Source organism: Amia ocellicauda, chromosome 2 (genome assembly GCF_036373705.1).
Source record: "Amia ocellicauda isolate fAmiCal2 chromosome 2, fAmiCal2.hap1, whole genome shotgun sequence".
NCBI lineage: Eukaryota > Metazoa > Chordata > Actinopteri > Amiiformes > Amiidae > Amia > Amia ocellicauda.
In genome coordinates, this window is record NC_089851.1 from 54,961,440 (window position 1) to 54,975,179 (window position 13,740).

A 13,740-nucleotide genomic window follows, 5' to 3' on the forward strand; every position below is an offset into this window, starting at 1 on the left:
TCTATCTATCTATCTATGACTCTCGATATCTATCTCTCTTGCTTGCTATCGCTCCCCCAATGACAGTAGCATAGTAGCATAACAGCAGATCACGGACCACTGTCAATCAGATGCTTGCCTTGCCGTCCATCCATCCATCCATCTATCTATCTATCTATCTATGACTCTCGATATCTAACTCTCTTGCTTGCTATCGCTCCCCCAATGGTCAGTAGCATAGTAGCATAACATCAGATCACGGACCACTGTCAATCAGATGCTTGCCTTGCCGTCCATCCATCCATCGAACTATCTATCTATCTGTCTATGAATCTCGATATCTAACTCTCTTGCTTGCTATCGCTCCCCCAATGGTCAGTAGCATAGTAGCATAACAGCAGTTTACAGACCACTGTCAATCAGATGCTTGCCTTGCCGTCCATCCATCCATCCATCTATCTATCTAACTATCTATGACTCTCGATATCTAACTCTCTTGCTTGCTATCGCTCCCCCAATGGTCAGTAGCATAGTAGCATAACAGCAGATCACGGACCACTGTCAATCAGATGCTTGCCTTGCCGTCCATCCATCCATCCATCTATCTATCTATCTATCTATCTATGACTCTCGATATCTAACTCTCTTGCTTGCTATCGCTACCCCAATGGTCAGTAGCATAGTAGCATAACAGCAGATCACGGACCACTGTCAATCAGATGCTTGCCTTGCCGTCCATCCATCCATCCATCTATCTATCTATCTATCTATCTATCTATGACTCTCGATATCTAACTCTCTTGCTTGCTATCGCTCCCCCAATGGTCAGTAGCATAGTAGCATAACAGCAGATCACGGACCACTGTCAATCAGATGCTTGCCTTGCCGTCCATCCATCCATCTATATATCTATCTATCTATCTATCTATCTATGACTCTCGATATCTAACTCTCTTGCTTGCTATCGCTCCCCCAATGGTCAGTAGCATAGTAGCATAACAGCAGATCACGGACCACTGTCAATCAGATGCTTGCCTTGCCATCCATCCATCCATCCATCTATCTATCTATCTGTCTATGACTCTCGATATCTAACTCACTTGCTTGCTATCGCTCCCCCAATGGTCAGTAGCATTGTAGCATAACAGCAGTTTACAGACCACTGTCAATCAGATGCTTGCCTTGCCGTCCATCCATCCATCCATCTATCTATCTAACTATCTCTGACTCTCGATATCTAACGCTCTTACTTGCTATCGCTCCCCCAATGGTCAGTAGCATAGTAGCATAACAGCAGATCACGGACCACTGTCAATCAGATGCTTGCCTTGCCGTCCATCCATCCATCCATCTATCTATCTATCTATCTATGACTCTCGATATCTAACTCGCTTGCTATCGCTCCCCCAATGGTCAGTAGCATAGTAGCATAACAGCAGATCATGCACCACTGTCAATCAGGTGCTTGCCTTGCCGTCCATCCATCCATCCATCTATCTATCTATCTATGACTCTCGATATCTAACTCTCTTGCTTGCTATCGCTCCCCCAATTGTCAGTAGCATAGTAGCATAACAGCAGATCACGGACCACTGTCAATCAGATGCTTGCCTTGCCGTCCATCCATCTATCTATCTATCTATCTATCAATGACTCTCGATATCTAACTCTCTTGCTTGCTATCGCTCCCCCAATGGTCAGTAGCATAGTAGCATAACAGCAGATCACGGACCACTGTCAATCAGATGCTTGCCTTGCCGTCCATCCATCCATCTATCTATCTATCTATCAATGACTCTTGATATCTAACTCTCTTGCTTGCTATCGCTCCCCCAATGGTCAGTACCATAGTAGCATAACAGCAGATCACGGACCACTGTCAATCAGATGCTTGCCTTGCCGTCCATCCATCCATCTATCTATCTATCTATCAATGACTCTCGATATCTAACTCTCTTGCTTGCTATCGCTCCCCCAATGGTCAGTAGCATAGTAGCATAACAGCAGATCACGGACCACTGTCAATCAGATGCTTGCCTTGCCGTCCATCCATCCATCTATCTATCTATCTATCTATGACTCTCGATATCTAACTCTCTTGCTTGCTATCGCTCCCCCAATGGTCAGTAGCATAGTAGCATAACAGCAGATCACGGACCACTGTCAATCAGATGCTTGCCTTGCCGTCCATCCATCCATCCATCTATCTATCTATCTATCTATGACTCTCGATATCTAACTCTCTTGCTTGCTATCGCTCCCCCAATGGTCAGTAGCATAGTAGCATAACAGCAGATTACAGACCACTGTCAATCAGATGCTTGCCTTGCCGTCCATCCATCCATCTATCTATCTATCTATCTATGACTCTCGATATCTAACTCTCTTGCTTGCTATCGCTCCCCCAATGGACATGTATGTTGCATTCAACGACAAAGAAAATCGTGTGCTGGAAATGATTTCTGGCAACTGTGAAGGAACTGCACGACTGCAGCAACCACGACACCTCTCTGTGGCGCAATCGGTCAGTGCGTTTGGCTGTTAACAGAAAGGATGATGGTTCGTATCCACCCAGCGACGGCCAACTTTTCCCCCCGCTCCTTGTTATTGTTTCTACTTCTGGCGGTCAGCTTGCCAGACTGCGGCTACAGTAATCTTAAGCTGCTTGCTGCGGACGGCCATCTTGCAAAAATGTATTGAGCGTTTAGAAACTTCCTTTCCATTGCCTAGGCCAACATAAACCAGGGCACTGCTGGGAGACGAACCCAGGGTTTCTTGTTTACAAGACAGGCGCTTTGACCAACTAAGCCACGGTGCCAGGACTCTCCCATTCCCCAGTGCCTACACTCAGGCGTAAGGCACAAAACAAAACAAAACAAAACAAAACAAAACAAAACAAAACAAAACAAAACAAAACAAAACAAAACAAAACAAAACAAAACAAAACAAAACAAAACAAAACAAAACAAAATCTGGATGCAGGCTGCAACAAAGGAAGCACATAGAGGTGAAAACGTAAGGTTGACGGGAGCAACAAGCTCCCTGTTGCGACTGTCCAGGGGCGGCAATGGGAATTGGACGTTGGCCGTAGCGCGTGTCCTTTGGGTTCTGGTTCTTCTTTACAAACCGGCGTCTGTCCAGTTGGCTTTCCGGTTCATTACGTCCTCTGATGGCTTTAAGATAAGCCTATCTTGCTAAAACTGATGGTCGACAAAGCAGAAGCACAAGCTTCGCAAGGAGCACAGAAAGCCCGCCTAAGGCACCGCTGGGATTTGAACCCAGGACCTCCTGTTTACTAGACAGGCGCTTTAACCAACTAAGCCACGGCACCAAATCTGCCACTGTTGCTGCTGATGGTCTTTGAGACCCTTTTTTTGGCTCACGTGCTGAAAGGACCAGGGTGGGCGTCATCCTTGACCCGTTTCAAACGGGGCAAAAAGGAGCACCCGCTGTTGTCAGAAGTGGTATTCGAACCCACGCCTCCAGGGGAGACTGCGACCTGAACGCAGCGCCTTAGACTGCTCGGCCATCCTGACTGCCCGGCGGGGCCCTAGCGCAGCGGGTCGCGGTCCAGGACTGCTTTCCGGAGCCTGAGCTGACCGAAGGACACTAACAAGGTGGAATAAAGCAGGCAGGGGTGGCAGCGATGCTGCCCTCGCCTTGCCCTGAGACATTCAGAATCGGAAAGGGGCGTGGCGAAAGATGTGGGGGCGGAGAAGGTGGGAGGTGGCAAGCCCGGCTCCTCGTTAGTATAGTGGTGAGTATCCCCGCCTGTCACGCGGAGACTGGGGTTCGATTCCCCGACGGGGAGGTTTCTTGTGTGGTTTTGCTGCCCCCGCCTAGGGTGGGAAGGCTGCACAAAGGACTTGGGAACAGAATGAAAGAAAGAGGTGTGTGAACTGATGTCACCCCAGCAAGAGCAAGGAATTATACCAGGGTTCCGACGCGCCTCTGCGTGTTCGTATGGACATCTTTCTGTCCTTATATACAGATCTCTATATGTTGATCTATATTTTTTTAAGTCACAGACAGACAGACAGATAGACAGACAGATAGATAGAGAGATTGCAAAAGGGTCTGTGATGAAAGCACAGCTCAAGAAGGGGGGCCTGCAAGGCAGAGAGGGGTCGGCGCTGCTCTTCAGCATCGTAGTCGGCAGGATTCGAACCTGCGTGGGGAGACCCCTATGGAGTTCTAGTCCATCGCCTTAACCACTCGGCCACGACTACCCCGCCTCAGGTGCACAGGTGGCGCGGTTGGTCTTTGAGGCACCTTTTTTTGGCTCACGTGCTGAAAGGACCAGGGTGGGCGTCATCCTTGACCCGTTTCAAACGGGGCAAAAAGGAGCACCCGCTGTTGTCAGAAGTGGGATTCGAACCCACGCCTCCAGGGGAGACTGCGACCTGAACGCAGCGCCTTAGACCGCTCGGCCATCCTGACTGCCCGGCGGGGCCCTAGCGCAGCGGGTCGCGGTCCAGGACTGCTTTCCGGAGCCTGAGCTGACCGAAGGACACTAACAAGGTGGAATAAAGCAGGCAGGGGAGGCAGCGATGCTGCCCTCGCCTTGCCCTGAGACATTCAGAATCGGAAAGGGGCGTGGCGAAAGATGTGGGGGCGGAGAAGGTGGGAGGCGGCAAGCCCGGCTCCTCGTTAGTATAGTGGTGAGTATCCCCGCCTGTCACGCGGGAGACCGGGGTTCGATTCCCCGACGGGGAGGTTCCTTGTGTGGTTTTGCTGCCCCCGCCTAGGGTGGGAAGGCTGCACAAAGGACTTGGGAACAGAATGAAAGAAAGAGGTGTGTGAACTGATGTCACCCCAGCAAGAGCAAGGAATTATACCAGGGTTCCGACGCGCCTCTGCGTGTTCGTATGGACATCTTTCTGTCCTTATATACAGATCTCTGTATGTTGATCTATATTTTTTTAAGTCACAGACAGACAGACAGACAGATAGATAGATAGAGAGAGATTGCAAAAGGGTCTGTGACAGAAGCACAGCTCAAGAAGGGGGGCCTGCAAGGCAGAGAGGGGTCGGCGCTGCTCTTCAGCATCGTAGACGGCAGGATTCGAACCTGCGCAGGGAGACCCCAAAGGATTGCTAGTTCATTACCTTAACAACTCGGCCACGACTACCACGCGTCAGGCACCCCGGTGGCGCGGTTGGTCTTTGAGACCCTTTTTTTGTTGTATGTTGTTAATTGCATGATGTCAATACCAGAGGAAGTGTGTGAATACAAAACATGTGCAAAGGCAACTTGTATTCATTTAAACAGACAATGACATTTCTCTGGGATTGTGTTATTTCTGCACATGACCTTCAGACCTGCAGGAGAGGCTATTGTGTATTTGCACCGCTGTTGGATTTAGTTTGCATAGTGAGGCTTTTAACACACAGCCTCCAACAGCGATGACACATCAGGTGTTTGTTCGGCTAGAAAGCAGCCATCCAGAAATTAAAGTATTTCAGCAATTTCCTGACATGCTAAGGAACATTTCCCCTTTTCACATCTTCTTCTAGCATTTCAATAGATTGTGATGCATTTCATTTGCAAGTGATTTTCAGCAACACTGCACAGTGTGCTCTCCACCCAAGTCTGTCTCCCCATTTCCCAGAAACATGCATTACCCACCAGAGACCTCCAGCATTACGTTAATGGCAAGGATGGTTGCGACAGTTAAGCAGGTAGTGTTTTCAATTCTAACATTTTCCCCGACAGTTTTATGTTTGACTTCCCTTAATTAAAGACATTAAAATGCATTTATTTATTGACTGTATTACATTAAATCAACATGCAGGGGAACAATCTTAAGCCTTAAGTTGAGGATGGATTCTGAATTACATAAGGTAGAGAATTCTAGCTTTGTCTACAGTGTTTTGAATTAATTACTTAATTATTTCACATAAATGACTGCAATTCTTTAAATTCTTCAGATGTGTGTTCCACTGTGTTCTTATTTCAAAGCCTTTAACTTTCAAGAATGTGTTATCCCGTGTTAAATTGTACACTTGAACCAACTGCTGATGTTTATATATTTTTTGTCCTTTGGGAACTATTTCACAGAAAATCTGTTATCAATGTAGCATTAAGTGGGGGGGTATATTTTGATAAGAGCATTTTAGCTCTGAGCTGAAGAAGACCTCTCCCCCAAAGTTATCAGATTTCCTAAGCTCATCAGCGTGTGAACTGGTTTACATCAAAGTGGCAGTCTTGGGAGGATGGCACCGAGAATGGGCCAAATAGCTTGGAATCCCTGCTGTGAAATGTCTGGGGAATATGGCATGGAGGAAATAAAAAAGCTTTGAAGTGGACGAGAGCCAAAATCCCGACACAGAGCTAGGAACACAGGCCAACCAGCATTTCCAAAAGATGACATAGATTGACATCAGTCATAAATCAAGCCCTCCATCCAATAGAACACTGGGGGCTGAAACCGAAATCCAATCTCACAAACTCAAGAACCAATCATCTATTGATCTGACAGGCGTATACACTCACGTAAAGGATTATTAGGAACACCTGTTCAATTTCTCATTAATGCAATTATCTAACCAACCAATCACATGGCAGTTGCTTCAATGCATTTAGGGGTGTGGTCCTGGTCAAGACAATCTCCTGAACTCCAAACTGAATGTCTGAATGGGAAAGAAAGGTGATTTAAGCCATTTTGAGCGTGGCATGGTTGTTGGTGCCAGACGGGCCGGTCTGAGTATTTCACAATCTGCTCAGTTACTGGGATTTTCATGCACAACCATTTCTAGGGTTTACAAAGAATGGTGTGAAAAGGGAAAAACATCCAGTATGCGGCAGTCCTGTGGGCGAAAATGCCTTGTTGATGCTAGAGGTCAGAGGAGAATGGGCCGACTGATTCAAGCTGATAGAAGAGCAACTTTGACTGAAATAACCACTCATTACAACCGAGGTATGCAGCAAAGCATTTGTGAAGCCACAACACATACAACCTTGAGGCGGATGGGCTACAACAGCAAAAGACCCCACCGGGTACCACTCATCTCCACTACAAATAGGAAAAAGAGGCTACAATTTGCACAAGCTCACCAAAATTGGACAGTTGAAGACTGGAAAAATTTTGCCTGGTCTGATGAGTCTCGATTTCTGTTGAGACGTTCAGATGGTAGAGTCAGAATTTGGCGTAAACAGAATGAGAACATGGATCCATCATGCCTTGTTACCACTGTGCAGGCTGGTGGTGGTGGTGTAATGGTGTGGGGGATGTTTTCTTGGCACACTTTAGGCCCCTTAGTGCCAATTGGGCATCGTTTAAATGCCACGGCCTACCTGAGCATTGTTTCTGACCATGTCCATCCCTTTATGACCACCATGTACCCATCCTCTGATGGCTACTTCCAGCAGGATAATGCACCATGTCACAAAGGTCGAATCATTTCAAATTGGTTTCTTGAACCTGACAATGAGTTCACTGTACTAAACTGGCCCCCCACAGTCACCAGATCTCAACCCAATAGAGCATCTTTGGGATGTGGTGGAACGGGAGCTTCGTGCCCTGGATGTGCATCCCACAAATCTCCATCAACTGCAAGATGCTATCCTATCAATATGGGCCAACATTTCTGAAGAATGCTTTCAGCACCTTGTTGAATCAATGCCACATAGAATTAAGGCAGTTCTGAAGGCAAAAGGGGGTCAAACACAGTATTAGTATGGTGTTCCTAATAATCCTTTAGGTGAGTGTAAAGGGTAGCGCACGGCATCTCTCAGTTAAAGAACTTTAGAAACTGCGCCTGCCCGCCTGTACCCATCTGATCAGTGGAGTGAATACAGCTGGACAATTGACTAAGTCGACTGCAATACGAAAGTGTTCAGTCATTTAAATAGCTATTGAGTCTTAAGAAACTTGACCCTTGGAAACAAACAGGGCCTTGCTTTCCACAAAGACTTTGTCTTCAAGTAACTACGGTGGAAACCCTCCTTGCAAAGAAGATCCTGTGCACATTCTTGGAGCCTTCAAACCAGTGGAAAATCAGTTTGGAAAAGACTCTACTATCGCGAAACCCCAACTTCCAGGTGCATCGACTGAGTGGAAGTTCTTGGACAAAGCCGAACCGGACTGCCTTTGTTCCAAACCACACGGACCTCGTGCCGTGTGCTGTTATCTGAGCCCGAAGGCAGAGAGGCCTCTCTGCGACGAAGTTCAGATAAGTTTAACAGTTTGGAGTTTATTATTCATGACATTTGAGAAATCAATTAGATATGTTATTCTGTGAGTCATAAACTAGTATTTTCTTAAATATAAATGAGTGCTGTATTAAACTGTTTTGTTTGACAATTTTAGAAATCAGAATCTGTCAACGCCGAGAAATATATTCTCATTCCTGTTTAATTGTTTAGTCTGAAATTGACACAAGTTAATAGACACTAGATTATAGGTGGCCCTGCCTATCCTTAATCATTGAACAGTAATCAATTAGGGAGAATTGTGGTAACAAGAAATGATAGAATCTTTCTCGGCACCCAAATATAAATGAGACTGATATATATATAACGAGAAGTTATTTGACTTAAATACTAACCTGCATAGTTATTTGATGTTCGACTAACAATACTAATGAGACTCGCCTTCGTCTTACTAACCGGTATTGTAGTCAATGTATTTATAACCTTTTTTGTTTAACGATTTGTGTGTTATCATATGCCATTCCATGGTCTTTGATTTGGTCAAGGAAGTGATTTGTCTTTGATTTGTTGATCTAGAGTTGAATTTTTATTAGTTTTTCCCTTTTTGTATAATTAGTGTAGTGCTACATTTAGTCTTTGTTTTTAATAAATTTGACAATTTATATCTTTGGAATTGGTGTCTGCGTCCAATTATTACAGAAATTGAGTTCTACAAGATTCCAGGATCCGTGATAAGGTGATACTATACATTCACTTCTTTAATTGAAATTTATAAGTGTACCTTACGCTACATCAAGTTAAGTAGTGGTTTCTGTTAAATGTTATCTTGTGAGATTATTTATTTATTTTATTTTGTATAACGAAACAAAAATTAAGATTGTTCAGTACACAATCATTCTGCAATCATCAGGGCAGTACTGCACACTTCTGTGTTTTGCCTTTCCCATTCAAACCAGGCTGGACTAGAAGGAGAATTTAAAGACTGCCTGCAAGCCACTTGTGAAAATGAGAGTACCAAGGCATCAAAACCCTCAAAAAGAAGACACTGTCTAAGAATCGGGGAGAGCCATGATTCAAGCTGATCTGTACTAAAGTGTTTCCTTTTGTTCCTCAGGCTTGGGACAAAGGCAGAGCACTGGCAGAGCCTCTTCTCTCAGTTCTGCAGCAGGATGGCTAATGAAGAGGACGAAATCGCTCACAAGCTCCTGGGAGAGAAGTTTCAGGTCAGGGTCTGTGTTCAGGGCTTCAGAGATTCTTAAGAAGTCGCACCACACCAAATTTCCTCCAGGATGCAGAAGGTACTCAGTGTAGTTATAGATGCCTGTATCCTGGACTAATGGAATTGAAAGGCATCTTCTGATCTGGATGCTCGTAGCGTAATAAGAACTTCAAAGAGCGACTTCTTTTGTAATAATCCTGTTTCTAGTATCAATTCCTTTGCCTTTCCAATGGGAACATAACCCACAGGAAACACTACTATTCACAAACTGCCACTCATCTTCAAGTACTCTGAATAAAACAGCACTGCCTGAGGAGTCTAACGGTGATGTGCAGAAGGTGTGGACGGCTGGTTGTGAATTGCTGCTTTTTTATGTCGGCTTTGTCACGGTCTCCCCTGTTTCTACCTTAGTTCACCACCAGAGGTCTCCCTCTCCCGAATACTAGTTTAGTGCTTCTCCTTTCCTTTATCCAGTCAAACCAGTCTTTCCACATTCTTCCCTACCAGGTGCACCTGTTCTGTCCTCCTCTCCTATCATTGGTCAATCCTTCATTCACCTTGTTCAATCCCTCTCTCCTTCACAGTACTTAAACCCCTCTGTTTCCTAGATTAATCTTGAAGTCTTGCATTCTCTCCTGGATCATTTCTAAGCCTTGTTTCGTGAGTGCCTTCCTGTGTATTTTTTGACATTTTGCTTCCTTCTCTCGTTTACCCCTGTCGGATCTCCCTACTAGCCTGTTCGCTTGATCGTTTGACCTGGACTGTCCCTGTTTATGCTCTCTCGTTTTGCCCTTATTGGATTATCTGCTTCAACTCTAAAAGCCTGCACTTGGATCCTTTCCTTTGGTCCTAGAGGACGTCACAGGCTTGCTGATATTAAGTTTGGCTTTGGGTTGACCAGATATCACCCTGCAATCAAAATTTTCCCAGACAAAAACAAGAACAAACATCTGCACAAAAGTGGTAGGCATCCTTCAATGACTTGCAGGGTTACAAAGTGAGCCTGTGTTCCTTGTGTGGTTTCAGCACAGGCACAAACTGAATGTACGGTGTAGCTGTGGTCCCTGGAATAATATAACCTGGACCTAACCCTAATCCTAACCTTAACCATCTCTGTAATGTTGTTTCGGGAGTAATGGCCACAGAGCAAAATCAGGTCATGCATTTTGCTTGCAGGTCAAAGTCAGACCATGACAGACCTGTCTGACCTGTTTTCATTTGTAAAATGATATTACATGCAAGATTCTATTCAATTTCTGTCCTGTGCCTGCCTTCATGCTTGCTTCCTCTGGGATCAGTTTAAGGCTAAGATGTTGAGTCTCAGGAGCTTAAGACAATGGCTGTGGTTAATGTAGGTCGGGTGTCACCTATATTTCTCTGTGTCGGGTTTTAGGGGCAACTGACATTGTTGTGGAACCAGTTCACTACAGCACTTTACGACGAGTGTCTGAGCAAGGTGAGTGTGTCCTGGAAATGCCATTTAATATCGCTGGGGGTTGCATTCCAGACATAGAAGAGCCCAGTTCTTGGCAAGCATGTCTGGGAATTGAAAGTGTCTAATAATCGCATTCACTGTTGCTGTTAATGGTCTTGCAACTCAAAACTTGCAGAATCCAGCCTTGTCAGCTTTGTAAATATCTTTTCTTGTTGTTGTTACTTTAATCGTAATTCTTTAATGAGAGCATTTTATCATTTGACAGGAACTGACATACTCCAACACTCTCTTGATAAGGAGGCATTTATAACATCTCACATTGTCAACTGCATTTCTTTATATACATTTATTTCCTTGCTATGCCTTATTAGCAAACTTATGCTTCGGCTTCTTCAGAACAAAGCTAGAATACTCCCCTGTTCCTCAGCTAACTATGACAGAGGAATAGCCATGTTTTTAAAGCTACAATTACATACTATCCTCACAATATGGTTTAAAAATCTCTAAGATCTCAAAATACACTTTGCTTGCTTATTTTTTAGCTTGTTCTTAAATCACTGGAGCCTGTGGCCCATAGTGGTTGTTCGCCCTCTCTGTGGAGCTTCATTTTAACTGGCAGTAGGAAACCTGAAACTCTGGTTGCTTTGAAGTTCAAGTTCTCTGTCCCTGCTTTGAACATGCTCTTATATAACTGGGTTGTTACCAAAGCTTATCAACACCTCTTCTTCAAGGCACAGAATTTTGTCTCCTAGCCTTGTTCAAAGTAGACAGAATAGGATGGTGGTTGGAGCTGTGTGCTGTCCAAAATGGTTCTTCTGGGAGTGTCATGTTTAGCCAAGGCCTTTTGTTTATAAAACTATACTATACATTTCAGACCGGTCACAACTACATTATGGTTTGACCTGACCAATGTATTACTTCTAGTCTGTACGATAGGTGTAAGAAAGTCTATACAAGAGATTTATACAAGAACCCTGCATGATTTGAAGAACATGTGAATCCAAGAACCTCACCAAAGTTTTTTCCAAGTGCCAACAACATTGCTTGTAAGTCTGTAGCCTGTTTAGGTTGTCCCTCAAATATATAGTCTTTGTTTACCCTGCCTTGTTGTGCACATTTCAGCTAAGAATCTACACACTGCATCGACAGCCAATGGCTTGAACAGAGGTCTGCTCGTTTCTTCCCCCATGGAGTCATCTCAAAGGCTGCTCAGCCTTTTGGCTTTTGCTCCCACCTCATGTTTTTTTGTGAATTCTCTTGTCTAGGCAACCACAGCTGCCTGCCCAATGCCGAGGCCTCATTCCCTGACAACAACTACCTGTTGCACATGACTGCCCTCTCTGATATCGCCCCTGGGGAGGTAAAGCCATCAGAATAATTGTGTGTGCGCGTGTATGTGGGGCAGTTCATAGTCTGTATATAAACAAGTATACGTCTGTGTGTGTCAATGCTTTTGTAAGGACCTGCAGGCACAGCTAGATTGATGTGCTGTTCTATAATTTCTCCTAGTATAGAAAAATAAGTTCAAAGTGTAATAATTGGGGGTTTTCAGGAAATCTCCATCAGCTACCTAGATTGCTGTCAAAGAGACTGGAGTAGGCACAGCCGCCACAAGATTCTCAGGTACATAGAGAGCCCAGAGACCGAGACTGAAGCCCCATTTACAGTGTCTGCTGCTACTTCACTGAAAGGCATTAGTGTCGAGGCACAGTTGGACTTTGTTTTTGGAAGCACAGTAAAGTCTAACACAGTGAAGTGTTAAGGATTTCTCTCTAACCCACTGTTGTTCTCTTTTGTTGTCAGGGAGAACTACCTGATTGCCTGCTCCTGTCCCAAGTGTCTCTCCCAGGCTGGATGTGACCTCTGAGGAAGAGGAGGAGGAAGGCAAAGGGGAGGGCGAGACGGAGGGTGACGACCTGGAGGATGAGATGACAGACGTGTGACGGGCTGGTCGGCACACCAGCGCACACCACTGAAACGGCACCGAGTTGATGTTAGAACAGTGGAGGACAGCAGTGCCGGCAGTGGGTCGGCTCTTCGCATCCACAGAGCACACACGGGCTCGCTCCACCTGCCTCATCCCTGACTGTCCTCTACAGCCTCTCACCGAATAAAACATTCATTAAAACTAGAACACATTTCACATCAGATTTTTTTTTTAACTGTCGAATTTCTGTCCCTGTTATGTTTCTGCATATGAGATTCCAAAGAAAGAAGACCACTTTTTAAACGGATTTAAAATAAATAACACTCATTCATGGCATTTATTATTATTATTATTATTATTGTATTAACTTTCCACTCCTGGTGCTTTCAGGAAGTGTTCTTCAGTGGGCATGACACAAGTTAGAAATGATGCATTTCTCAAAAATGTTTGTCTACCTACCTTTGACTTCAGTTACAACTTGAATGCATGACATGAAAATTTATCCTGCAAGTTGTATGCCAATAGTTTTTTTTATTATGTTTTCTTTATAGATTCTAGGTAAGTCAAGTGCTCTTGTCCCAAACAAAGTCCAGTCTATTAACATCTTATCAAGACTTACTTGCAGAGCATTTTCTATTAGACTGCTATTGTGTAAGCTAACCAGAATAATTCCTAAACTCCCTGTTACATTTCAGTCCAATACTATATGCAGATTGTTTAACAAATGTCTTGGCACTGTGTTCAACTTAATGACTATTAGATCTGTCTATCATTTCAATAGTTACAGGCAATAACTAAATAGCTGTTACTTTAAGAGACTGGGACCATTCACAGTGTAAATATGCCAGCTGTTCATAGGACTGCCTGCAGTATCTATCATTGCCAGTAACTCTTGACATAAAACAATTACTGTTTTACAAGTTGCATCCTCACAAGCTGAGAGTTATGTAGTGCAGCAGTATGAATAGCACAGATGTCATATTTACTGGGGATATGAAGGCAGCTTTGTTTTCACGACACTAGGT

The 13,740-nt window shown here is 44.5% G+C and overlaps 4 non-coding genes and 1 pseudogene across 4 annotated transcripts; 2 read left to right on the forward strand and 3 right to left on the reverse strand.

Annotated features, from left to right (window-relative positions):
* Window positions 1–3,236: 3,236 nt before the first annotated feature.
* trnat-agu (transfer RNA threonine (anticodon AGU)) lies at window positions 3,237–3,310 on the reverse strand. The gene has a single exon. It is a non-coding gene; the product is annotated as a tRNA-Thr (tRNA).
* Window positions 3,311–4,126: 816 nt separating this feature from the next.
* trnas-aga (transfer RNA serine (anticodon AGA)) lies at window positions 4,127–4,208 on the reverse strand. Its single transcript has one exon. It is a non-coding gene; the product is annotated as a tRNA-Ser (tRNA).
* Window positions 4,209–4,336: 128 nt separating this feature from the next.
* trnal-cag (transfer RNA leucine (anticodon CAG)) lies at window positions 4,337–4,419 on the reverse strand. The gene has a single exon. It is a non-coding gene; the product is annotated as a tRNA-Leu (tRNA).
* Window positions 4,420–4,623: 204 nt separating this feature from the next.
* On the forward strand, window positions 4,624–4,695 carry trnad-guc (transfer RNA aspartic acid (anticodon GUC)). The gene has a single exon. It is a non-coding gene; the product is annotated as a tRNA-Asp (tRNA).
* A 5,281-nt stretch (window positions 4,696–9,976) lies between these two features.
* LOC136711504 (histone-lysine N-trimethyltransferase SMYD5-like) lies at window positions 9,977–13,051 on the forward strand (annotated as a pseudogene).
* Window positions 13,052–13,740: the final 689 nt, after the last annotated feature.